We start from the raw sequence: 12822 nt of genomic DNA, 5'->3' as shown, positions 1-12822 counted from the left end.
TTCATTTGTACTGCTCCCCACATGTTCAGATGGTTCCGACATGGTGGATGGAGGTGAAAGAGGCTTCTCTATGAGGACAGTGTGAGAAATGTCAGCTGACATGGACACCCCTAAACGTTCCTCAAGAACATCTGATGGTTCTGATCCTGAATGCACAGTTTGGCTTACTGCCTCTGCAGCTAACTTTCCTTTTGATTTTTTTTCTTTACCACTTTACCACTAAAATTAAATAATTTTACATACCCTGGCCTAAACCTTCTATGCCCCTGGGCATCTGCCTTAGCAGATGACGTTGACGGACTTGCATTGTCAATGTCAAGACTAGTGACAGTAGCTTCAGCACTAGTAGTAACCTCCATTTCTATCAACACAAACTGGGGTTGCCCTTCACCTACAGCGCTGCACAAATGAGTCAGAAATATATATATTTATATATATATATATATATATATATATATATAAAATAAATAATTACACACTGCGGTTGACTTCACAGACAGCGTCACACAAATGAGTCAGGAATGTATATAATAATAATTACACACTGCAGTCGACTTCACCGACAGCATCGCACAAATGAGTCAGAAATGTATATAATAATATTAATAATAATAATTACACACTGCGGTTGACTTCACCGACAGCGTTGCACAATATTTGTACTAGTAGGAAATACTATACTACGGTATGACCGGCAGTGTCACAGTACAGCAGACAGGGCACCCCTGTTTGATACCGCAGACTTAGCAGCACACATGGACTGATACAGCAGACTTAGCAGCACCCCTGGACTGATATGACACACAGGACACCTCTGGACTGATATGACAGACAGGGCACCCCTGGACTGATATGGCAGACATGGAATCCCTGGACTAATACAGCAGACAGGGCACCCCAGGACTTATACAGCAGACAGTGTACCCCTGGACTGATACAGCAGACTTAGTAGCACCCCTGGACTGATACCACAGACTTAGCAGCACCACTGGACTGATATGGCGGACAGGACACCCCTGGACTGATATGGCAGACAGGGTACTCCTGGACTGATATGGCAGACAGGGCACCCCTGGATCTATACAGCAGACAGGGTACCCCTGGGCAGGGGCGGATCCAGAAGAAAATGAAAGGGGGGGCACCATGATAGGATAACGGTAATAGTTATATTTACATGCACCTAAGGCACGTGTGCTCCCAGATAAGGGGTGTGGTATCACAGGGGGTGTGGCCTCACAGAATGCGCCATCAGGTAATGATTGGTTGTAGGAGTGCATCCTGGTTCATTTAATGTTTCACCCTGATGAAAAGGCTGATTGGGCCTTGAAATGTTGGTCACCAGTTCCATTAGGTATGGGAGCCTGGAAGGCACCCCAGCACAATATAATTATTAAAGTTTTTAGCTGGTGGTGGCAGGTGCAGCATACCTTGTTTTCGGCACTGCACAGAGACTCAGACTGCAGGACACAAGGGGCGCATCTTTGATTAGCAGAAGCAGCCAGCTGGACCTCCAAGCAGCATAACACATCTGCAGGACAGCCCTGTCACAATCACACGGGCTGCCTTCTCAAAGCTGAGTCTGAGTTTGACAGCACCTAGCATGGTGGTGAAGGAAGTGGAGGAGGAAGTGCTAGCAAACTGTGCGGAGCAGTGAGGGCTAATGAAGCCTTCTGCGCCGTCATAAGTAACAGTCTTACTCGATGCTGGCATTTGAACCCCGTGCCTGGGCTGGACTCTGGACGGCTGGCAGTGGGGGAGGATAGGTTGCGGTGTGAGCATGGGGAGGCTGGAGCTGCAGCTCCGCATTGGTTACCACACGGACTTGCTATTAGAGCCGCGGCGGGTCCTAGTGCCTGCCGGCTCTTTTATCAAATTTGACTGACGGAAATAGCAGTAGTGCTGCTGCTGTTCCCCCTTTGAAAAAAAGAAGTCAGAAACGACAGGGGGGGGGGGGGGGGGGGCATGGCCCCAAGTGCCCCCTCCCCTGGATCCGCCTATGCCCCTGGGCTTATACAGCAGACAGGGCACTCCAGGACTTATACAGCAGACTTAGCAGCACCCCTGGATTGATATGGCAGACGGGGCACCCCTGGACTGATATAGTAGACAGGGCACCCCTGGACTGATATGGAAGACAGGGCACCCCTGGACTTATACGTGCAGACAGGGCACCCCAGGACTAATACAGCAGACAGCACCCCTTTCAAATACAGCAGAGAGGGCACCCCTTTTAGATACAGCAGATAGAACACCCGCCCCACGCCACGCCAGAACACCCGCCCCACGCCGGGCAGACACAGTACTGACACGTCCGTCCAGTACACTCTCCAATGCCGGAGTGAAGATGGCGCAGATCACTGGGGGGCTTATATAGAATCCAAAACCTGCAAGAATGATGACGTTTTTTGCCCCAGTGACGTCATCGAGGCAGGCAGGAAAACCTGAGCCTGGCTCGGATCGCAAAGTTCGGGGGGGGGGGGGGGGGGGGTGTTGGCCCGGGAACTAATTAAAAAGTGGTTAGATGCACACACAAGCAGAGCAGTATGAGGTTGGACAAAATTACCAATTGTGCAGTCAGAACATTATCCTAATTGAGCAGGATAGTCCCCCACAATTGGGACTGTCTCAACAAAATCACTGCTGTTGGCACCTTGTGCTGCTCTCCTACCATTATTTTTTTGTATCTTTCAGCACCTGCTGCTGTTGGTGCTTAACCCCTTCGCTGCTGGGAATTTTCTCACCCTTGTGCTAAGGTCACTTTTTCACATTTGCGCTTGTCACAGTCCAACATCAAGATCACTGATATTTTTTTATGCGGTAGTCACACAAATTATACCTTGTTTTTTTCAGACTTTGGGACCGTTTATTAAATAATATTTGAAGCTATGTCCCTAAAAACACCCGTTTTAGGTGAGTTAGCCGCAAATACTAAGTGTCCTGCAGTGCACATGGTTTTGCCCATTAGAGAACAATTTTGCTGCTGCGATCACATCTGAATTAGGGGGTAATTCCAAGTTGATCGCAGCAGGAAATGTTTTAGCAGTTGGGCAAAACCATGTGCACTGCAGGGGGGGGGGCAGATATAACATTTGCAGAGAGAGTTAGATTTGGGTGGGTTATTTTGTTTCTGTGCAGGGTAAATACTGGCTGCTTTATTTTTACACTGCAATTTAGATTGCAGATTGAACTCACCACACCCAAATCTATCTCTCTCTGCACATGTTATATCTGCCCCCCCTGCAGTGCACATGGTTTTGGCCAACTGCTAAAAAATTTCCTGCTGCGATCAACTTGGAATTACCCCCTTAGTCCTGCCATTAATTATTACATCCACCAAAGAATAAAGTAGACCATCTGCTGTGGATCTCCAGAAAGGTATCAAGCAACAGACATAATTAATGCATAGTGACAAGTTTGGAAGAAGTGGGGCAAACTTGTACAAAATGTGGGCATGCAAATAAAACACTATTCTCTATGGCAGAAATCTGAGAGCGCACATACAATCCATGGAAAAAATATTATTGTTAAAACAACAGCTGCAGAATGCTAGCATTTAAAAGGTCCATGAAATATAGTGAGTTATGCACCTTGAGGACATTTGTAAAAGGGCAATTTCATGCTATAAATATAACAATAGCTTGCCCTGCGATCTTGAGATATGGATCAATTGGTTGGTTGGAAGAAAAACATTCAATTAACAACAATGAAATGTGAAAATATGATCTTTGACTTTTATAACCAGTATATACATGTACAGTATTTAGCAGCATTCTGCTATTTAATAAAGGCAGTTTCTCGTCATGCCACAAGAGGGAGTCATAATGTTCATTTATCCATAGTACAGTAAATGTTATTGCAGTGGACATTCTTGGCTCCCTATTATGTTTTCAGACACTCGTAACGCTCAGAAGAAAAAATTATCTAGTGAATAAATCATGTAAACAAATCACAGATCCCAAGAAGATTGTATTGAGCCTTTGATTCTTTCAGTGTACACTGGGAGAGCAATGCCCAGTTGTGGTTTCTGATTCCCATCGTATTGCTGTTAATTAGGTTAGTGTAGAATTATCTGCAATTTATGCAAACCTGCAGAAGATGGGCAGTTATAGGGAGTCACTGGGGGGTAATATATCAAAGCAATGCAAATTGCATACAGAGAAAACCACTTTTTAATCAGTTCTGACTATGTAGGAAAGTGTTTTATAAATCTGCAGTGATGTTTTGTCCTAGCAGTAACATAAATTGAAAATAAAAAAGTTACTTATGAACTGTATTATTTATCTCCTTGTCTTACCATTCTACAGCCTGAGCTGCAAACTAAAATGGTGTCTCTGTTCTCTCGTACCTTAGGGACTATACTGTGGCATAACGTGTATAAGGGGCAATACTGTGTACCGTGTGATGTGAGTTTGTACTATTCTGTGGCCAGGCCTTTCCCACATAAAGCCATGCCCCTATATTTTTACCTTACTGTAATATATATATATATATATATATACACAGTTGTGCTCATAAGTTTACATACCCTAGCAGAATTTGTGATTTTCTGGCCATTTATCAGAGAATATGAATGATAACTCACAAACTTTTCTTTCACTCATGGTTAGTGGTTGGGGGAAGCCATTTATTGTCAAACAATTGTGTTTACTCTTTTTAAATCATAATGACAACAGGATCTACCCAAATGACCCTGATCAAAAGTTTACTTACCCTGGAGATTTTGGCGTGATAACATGCACACAAGTTGACACAAACGGGTTTGAATGGCTACTAAAGGTAACCATCCTCACCTGTGATCTGTTTGCTTGTAATCAGTGTGTGTGTGTATAAAAGGTCAGTGAGTTTCTGGTCTCCTGAAAGACCCTTGCATCTTTCATCCAGTGCTGCACTGACTTGTCTGGATTCTGAGTCATGCGGAAAGCAAAAGAATTGTCAAAGGATCTGCGGGAAAAGGTAATTGAACTGTATAAAACAGGAAATATATATATATATATATATATATATATATATATATATATATGGAAACAAAAAGTATCTCTGTGGATACTTTTGCAGGATATCTGTGGATACTGTTGCAGGATACTGCTGGACACTGCAACACAATTATTTACCACACTTTACAGCTCTCTCCCCTGGCTGAAGAACGAGGACTGCCCGAGAGATCCCGCACCACGTGACGCATCACGTGACGCGGCTACCAGGAAGTGACCAACGGGACTCTAAGCAGGCGAGTGCAGCAGCTGCTGCACCGCACGGTGTTCGAGACGCCACAGACTGGTAGACAACAGCACCGGAGGATACAGGCACGGAAGCTGATCCGGCACAGGCGCGCCGAACGCACCCCCGGCGGTAAGTAAAAGAACCAAGCCCGTAATCTGTCTTCCTCATAGTGGTGTACATAGACATCAGCAATACAAGTGTCGGACTAGCGGGACGCTGCAACAGTCCCATCACCCCACGAACACTGATAAACTATTATACTCATACTAAATACATAGGTCATATCCACCTATGGTAAAGGTGCCCTACAAGGAACACCTGACATTCACCCATCAGGGGTCAATCCAGATCAGGGTATACCATTTAGGAGGGTATATTGCACAAAGGGTGGTCTGCATGACACACCTGATAGAAACTCTTTTACCCACAAATAAATATCAGATCTCAAATCAGTACAAACATAGTCCTCATTTCTTTAATCATTGGACACACAATCATTGACTAAATTGATATTCCTCCCCCCCTCCCCCCCTCCTCTCATCCTTCAAATCTTCACACACATCCTCACATCTGAGTGCGCTGACCATATCCAATTCATAATTCAGTAGGAGGTTGGACACCTCTAGGTCTAGCAGCACCAGTTCCCTACATTTCCCTTCCCCACCAGTGAGCGCAGTCTCCCATTTTTTCTTTAGGTATGTAAAAAGACTGAAACAATGACATTTGCATTATTTTGCGCCCCTTAACACGTTCTGTTTGAAACAGTTGCATTAATCTGTGTAGGTTATATACATATTAGGGGTCATTCCGAGTTGATCGTAGCTGTGCTAAATTTAGCACAGCTACGATCATCTTCCCTGACATGTGGGGGGCACCCAGCACAGGGCTAGTCCGCTACACATGTCAGTCCTGCCCCCCCCCCCCCCGCACAAATACAAAAGCATCGCACAGCAGCGATGCTTTTGTATTTGTGGAGTAACTTCCGGCCAGCGCAGCTCCTGCGGCTGGCCGGGAGTTGATTGTCCCTGCCACTGGCCGCAGCGGCAGCCACCGCGGCCCGCCCCCACCCGCCCAGAGGCGATCGATAGGCAACGACAGCTGCCATGCGCTGGCGCATGCGCAGTTCCAACCCGATCGCTGCGCCACGACAAACTACAGCGAGCAGCCCCCCTAGTGCCCAATTCAGAGATGTACACATCACATCATCACATGAAACCTCAATGTCGTGTCACCTTTGGGAAAGGTGCCTCGCTCTGCTACCATTGCGCCCTGCGCTGGTTTCCATTCCCAGTTGTAGTCCATGTGGATGGTAAAGTATGATAAGGTTCAAAAAGTGAATAAAAAAAACAAACTGTATGTTGTATCAACCATTGTTATGGGGGGTATTAAATTGAAGTTGGAACTGCCGTCTTGTCAGAAAGACAGCAGTTTCTGACTTTTTTAGGTCGGATAAAGTTCCTAGCTATTCAATCGGGCTGCCGTTTTTCTAAAAAAGTCTTTAAAAAAAGTCAGATTTGAATTGTCAGGAATATGACAGGATTTTGCCGTGAATTGAATACTGCATTGTCGGATCCTTTCTGTCGGAAAGGATCCGACATGCATTGAGTACTCCGCTATATTGACAATTTGAACCGGTTGACCTTTTCACCATGTCGACCATATTGTGTCGACCTGTTGCCTGTTGAACTTTTTGCCTGTTGACCTATCATCCAGATACCAACCTCTTTTTGAGGGCACTCTTTATATATAAATATGTAACACTGTTTAAAATGTTCATGTTTATTAGATATACAATTTACAGTAAAAGTTTTTGGATTGATATGGTGAAATTGTAGGTTTCCCTCTTGGTTCCGAAATAATTGGTCTCCTAGTTATAAAAGGATAGGTAGTATGTCACAAACCTCTCACACTTACATTTTGTTAATGTTAAGTTGAGGAAAGAATTGATCTGGATTTCACAGCCACTTGGGCGAAAATATGAAGAAACAAAAAATATTCATATGGTAACATTTGTAATGAAAAGGAGATAATTATCATATGAGTAAAATGGCACATAATAAATTATTCATAGTTCTTACGGTATAGTAATCATATGCAGGCTTGGACCGGCCCACAGGGGTACAGGGGAAAGGCTGGCCACACCCCCTTTGGAGGCTGACCACACCTCTAATCATGGGCCCCCACCACTGCATACCCCCGGTGGGCCCTTCATGCTCCAGTCCGACACTGATCATATGTATGTGTACACACTAATTTTCACATGAATCTGTGGCCATAAAATACCAAGAAATGTATATACGGTGGTTATTTCAGAGTAACAGTTCCAATGGGAGCTCACTGAGAAAATACTTCAAATTTGTGCTCCGAAACCTAAATCTCTGTAAAAATGGTGCAGCACGAAAAAGACATAAGCTAGTTAGAGTTTCTAAGATATAAGTATTACATTACTGTTGTCACTCTTGTAAATGTAGGAATGCGGCAAGAATGTTTGTACAGTTGCATTTGTTAACATTATCCTAGGGAGTAATTCAGGTGCGGACGCAAAGTGGCAGTTGTACGCGGGTTCACTACGGCTGGCCGACGGTCGGGCTCCCGGCGACCAGCATCCCGGCGCCGGGAGCCCGACCGCCGGCTTACCGACAGCTTGGCGAGCGCAAATGAGCCCCTTGCGGGCTCGCTGCGCTCGCCACGCTACGGGCACGGTGGTGCGCTACGCGCGCCACACTATTTTATTCTCCCTCTATGGGGGTCGTGGACCCCCACGAGGGAAAATAAGTGTCGGTATGCCGGCGGTCGGGCTCCCGGCGCCGGTATACTGAGCGCCGGGAGCCCGACCGCCGGCAAACAGAAGACCACCTGTTGTACGCATATCGATCCATGTTTTTGCACTGTGCATGCGTATGAGCAGCAGTGCGCATGCGCAGCAAGTGATTTGCGAGGGCGATCGCAGCAAGATTTTAGTCACAAATTGAGTGACAGGAAGTCAGCGTTTGAGGGTGGTAACGGGAAGTGGTTTTGCGAACTCAGGCGTGTCATGGCCGTTCTGACGCCGTTTTCTGGCCGTACATACATTTGCAGCTGCGATCACACTTGCTGCTGGAGAGGCCTGTGCATCCCGGGAGAGCAGCTCAGCCTGTGCGTCTTCAGAGGCACTCAGGCTGTGCGTGGCGACCCGATGTTAATGATGTTTCTGCAATCATGCGGCACTGCACGCAAATGATGCAATCACAGTGAACATCCATTTGCATGGGTTAGCTTGTGCCCAAATTAGAATATAATCGCAATTGCATATGGCAAATCATTGCAATGGGAGTAGAAAGAACAACAGCACCTGAATGGCCCTCGTTGTGTCCACAAGGTATCAAAAATTCATGCAGCAAAAATACCTGAGGGTTAGTCAGATGACCGATGTACACACACACAGTGATCCGATGATGCATCCTCAGATGCAGCAGCGGACCACAGAGCCCGGCAGACGGCGTCTTTTTTTAATATGACGCCTCCTGCGGCTTTTGCATAATTTAGCACAGCTGCTGTGTACAAAGACGCAGCCGCTGTGCTACTGTGCCCATCTCTCAATCAGCCCCATGGTGCATATCATGTGTTTGTGCTCTACTTGTAGAGCTTCAAGTAGGGTGTAGTAGGGTGTAGTAGGGTATGCCGGCGGCCGGGCTCCCGGCGACCAGCATACCGGCGCCGGAATCCCGACCGCCGGCATACCGACAGCTGGGCGAGCGAAAATGAGCCCCTTGCGGGCACGGTGGCGCACTACGCATGCTATCTATTCTCTCTCCAGGCGGGTCGTGGACCCCCAAGAGAGAGAAAAGATGTCGGTATGCCGGCGGTCGGGATTCCTACGCCGGTATGCTGGTCGTCGGGAGCCCGGCCGCCGGCAAACAGAAGGCCACCCCTTCAAGTAGTGTGGTGGATGCTGCCTAAATATCACTGAGAATAGAGATCACTGATCATCATCATCATCATCATCATCATCATTACTGCATGATTTTATGCTTTTTGGTGTTTGTGAATTTGGTCCCTAAACTGTAATTTACATGTTAGTGTATGCTAGTTAAAATAAAATGTGTTTAAGAGGCATTTATCAAACAAAAATATTTTAGGGACAGCTATAAAATAGGGAATGAGCTACAAGATTACATAAAGGGAGCATGGATAATTCAACATTTTTGGGAAGTGAATAAGCGGCTAGACCTGTGACAATTGCACATTTAGTAATTGGGTGTGATCTTATGTGTGACGTTTTTCTTTACTCATCTTTTATTAACAGAACCCATTAACATGCCAATACACTCAGCTAATTTACTGTATCAGCCAATAAGAGGGTTTTGGACCTAATAGAACACAAAATGCAGAATTCATGGCCCAAATACAAACACTGATCAGGCCCTGATTAGTATATGAATGGGATAATTTACATTTCGACCAAGATAGCTGGTAATCTGCTGTAAATGTGCTTTTTATGGCTTTCTGGCCGGAAAACATGGTTAGAATGTTAAAATTTGGCCATACACAGCTGTATGTGCGTGCATGGTCTGACAAACTGGTCCAAGCAGCCGAACCGCCCTGTGTATGGGCACCTGTAGGCATTTTATAAAAGTGCGGAAATGTGGTTAAAAACTTGAGTCTGTAATAAATATAATAAATAGATTCACAAAATGTTTCACTCCACGGGATTAGTATGTTTTGCCGTCGCGCAGGATCCCGGCGGTTGCAATATCGACACCGGGATCCTGTTGTTTGAGAAGCCGACAGGGGAGTGTAAGGGTTGTTCCCCCCTCTCCCCAACCCTCTAATCCTAACCCTCCCTAGCCGCAGCCTAACTCTAACTCCCACCCCCAGGCACTGCCTGATCCTAACCCTCCTCCCCGCAGCCTAAACCTAACACCCCCCCCCCCCCCTCCCCCGTGCGGATAACCTGACTTGTGGCACGGTGTGGCCTTGTTCGGGATCCCGGCTGTCTGTATTCTGGCGCCGGGATGGTGTACCCATTCTGGATACCGGTGTTGGCATTCAGAAAAGGGTCGGTACTCCGGCGTCGGTATTCTGATTGCCGGGATACCGACAGCTGGGATCCTGACTGCATCCCCTCTTCACAATGTTTAACTTTTTCTGTTGGAGCCTCCTATATGTTTATGTGGATCACATGTTTCCCTTTTATGGTGGCTATTTAAAATGCTGGTAGACAGCAGAACAAAGACAATAAGATCCTGTCACATTTCAGGCAGAGGAGGACAATTCAGTCACCAGTAAGGGCTTGCACTGGCAGATCCTAATGAGCCCCCATAGTCTTCACCCGGTACTAATGCAAGGCAGTATGAGCTCGGTTGCAGGTCGCGGCCCTCACAGGCAGAATATACAGAACATTGGAGCTAGGAATGGGACACAGTAAAGTGGGCTAATTCAGATCTGATCGCTTGGCTGCATTATTTTCTGCCCTGCCATCAGATAGTCGCCACCTACAGGGGGAGTGTATTTTAGCTGTGCAAGTGTGCAATCCTATGTGTAGCTGAGCTGCTTGTTCAGTCTCTGCGCAGCCCAGGACTTACTCTTCCAGTGCCATTGAAGCCTGCTGATCGGGGCTGGAGCTAACAACAGACACCCTCCCTGAAAACGCTTGAGCCCGCCTGCGTTTTTCCGGACACTCCCTGAAAATGGTCAGTTGCCACCCACAAATGCCCTTTTCCTGTCAATCACCTTGCGAACGCCTGTGCGAAGGGATACATTTGCACCATCCCGCCGCTGACCGGCGAACCCTTTGTAGTTGTCCGACGCGCCTGCGCATTGCGGTGCATACGCGTGCACAGTTTGGACCTGATCGCCTGCTGTGCGAAAACGCACAGCAGCGATCAGATCTGGATTACCACCAGTGCTACTGAATGATGCACAGAGTGAGGATTATTTAGAGAATCCACTTTTAAATTATTGCCAAAATGACATCAGTTTAAATCACGTGCCGGGTGCCCATCCCTAGGGATGGCACTCAGAGGCAGACTGGGTTCCACAGGAGGAAAGAAGACAGACAAGGAACCTCCAGCCAGCGGAGAGAGGGAACATTGGCCAGTCTGCAGGGAGTGATGGAGAGAGAAGCTCCAGCACTGGACCCAGTTGCGCTGCTTTGTGACAGATACCTATCTTTGGAATACAGAGGTGTCCTCATATATCTTTGCTGCAGTCACGCCAAACAGCCCCTCTTGGCACGCCAGGCCGCGTCAGAATCTTCTAGTGTCGGACATCATCCCATTCGTAAGAATGCCAGAGCAGGAGAACTCTGCAAGGGACGTGAAACTATGATATGCAGACCTGTATGCAGTGGCGTAAGTTCGTCCCAGTTGCCTGGAGGCAAGATAAATATTGGTGCCCTCCTATTTCCTATATTAAGATAAATATATGTATGTATGTGTGCGTGTGTTCTGAAAAAAATGTATATACTGTATTTATACATTTAATTGTCTTTTATTTTAAATCACACATTTCTTAGCAGTCATACCCAGGATTAGAACCCATGACCTGTTACACTGACAGCAGACACTTTACTGATGGAGTTATGAGAATTCTAACTATATAAAGTCGATGTTACGTGCAATTGTCAGAGAAGTATCTTCATATAGTTAAAATTCTCATATTTCCTATACAGGAGCAAACAGCTTCATCAGTAAAGTGACTGCTTCCAGTGTAATAGGTTGTGGTTTCTAATCCTGGGTGTGACACTTGTAAAATGTGTATATTCAGAATAATAAAGAGGGTGTGATTTGTAAGGTGCAGGGACCAGTGAGGAAGTTGGACACTGAAAATACAACTGCAGCTATCAATTAACTTAATTCAATAGTGTCACAGAATGGGAGGAGAGGTGCCCCCCTTCAGAGCAGGAGCCCGGCGGCAGATGACTCCGTTGCCTCCCAGAGTTCTGCCTCTGCCTGTATGTCTATGCATAATTGCATGCAATTCCAGAGTTCCGTGCTGATACTTGCATTAGAATTCCATTCGCTGGTGGTTTATGGACGTTTAGTGGAAATCCGTGTGACTAAGGGGTCTATATACTAAGCCTGGGAGAGAGATAAAGTAGAGAAAGATAAAGTACCAGCCAGTCCGCTCCCATCTGCCATGTCACACTCCTGAACCTGCTTACTACATAGACCCCTTAGAATCAGGTCCTTTGAGACTGGTGCTGAAACTGCTGTGCTGAAACTGCTGTTAGCTTTACGCAATCTCAAGGTAAATCTTACCCCCAAAAAAATCGATGCTGCACCATACTTAAGGACAATGGGCCGGATTCACAGATGGACACATTAATGATGTTTGCGCAGTTTTTCTTTTACTGCATATGCATTTGAGTAACACTGTGTATGTGCTGTGATGGGCTGGAGATGGAGGTCCCAGTAGAAGGTCTAGGCAGATTGACAGAGTCAGTCAGCATTTGTGAAAGGTAACGGTGGTGGCTACTAAAATGCTGGCATGTCATGACCACTGGCGGCTGCATCCGACCACATAATCTAGTACAGGGGGGAACCGCTTAGCACATATTAACATACATTTTCTAATGTATGTAATATATGTGCTGGCTGGTTCCCCCCGGGGATCGGCAGC

This window comes from Pseudophryne corroboree, chromosome 7 (genome assembly GCF_028390025.1).
Source record: "Pseudophryne corroboree isolate aPseCor3 chromosome 7, aPseCor3.hap2, whole genome shotgun sequence".
Taxonomy (NCBI): Eukaryota; Metazoa; Chordata; class Amphibia; order Anura; family Myobatrachidae; genus Pseudophryne; species Pseudophryne corroboree.
The sequence above is the reverse complement of the archived record's forward strand: the minus strand, read 5'-3'. Positions refer to the sequence as shown.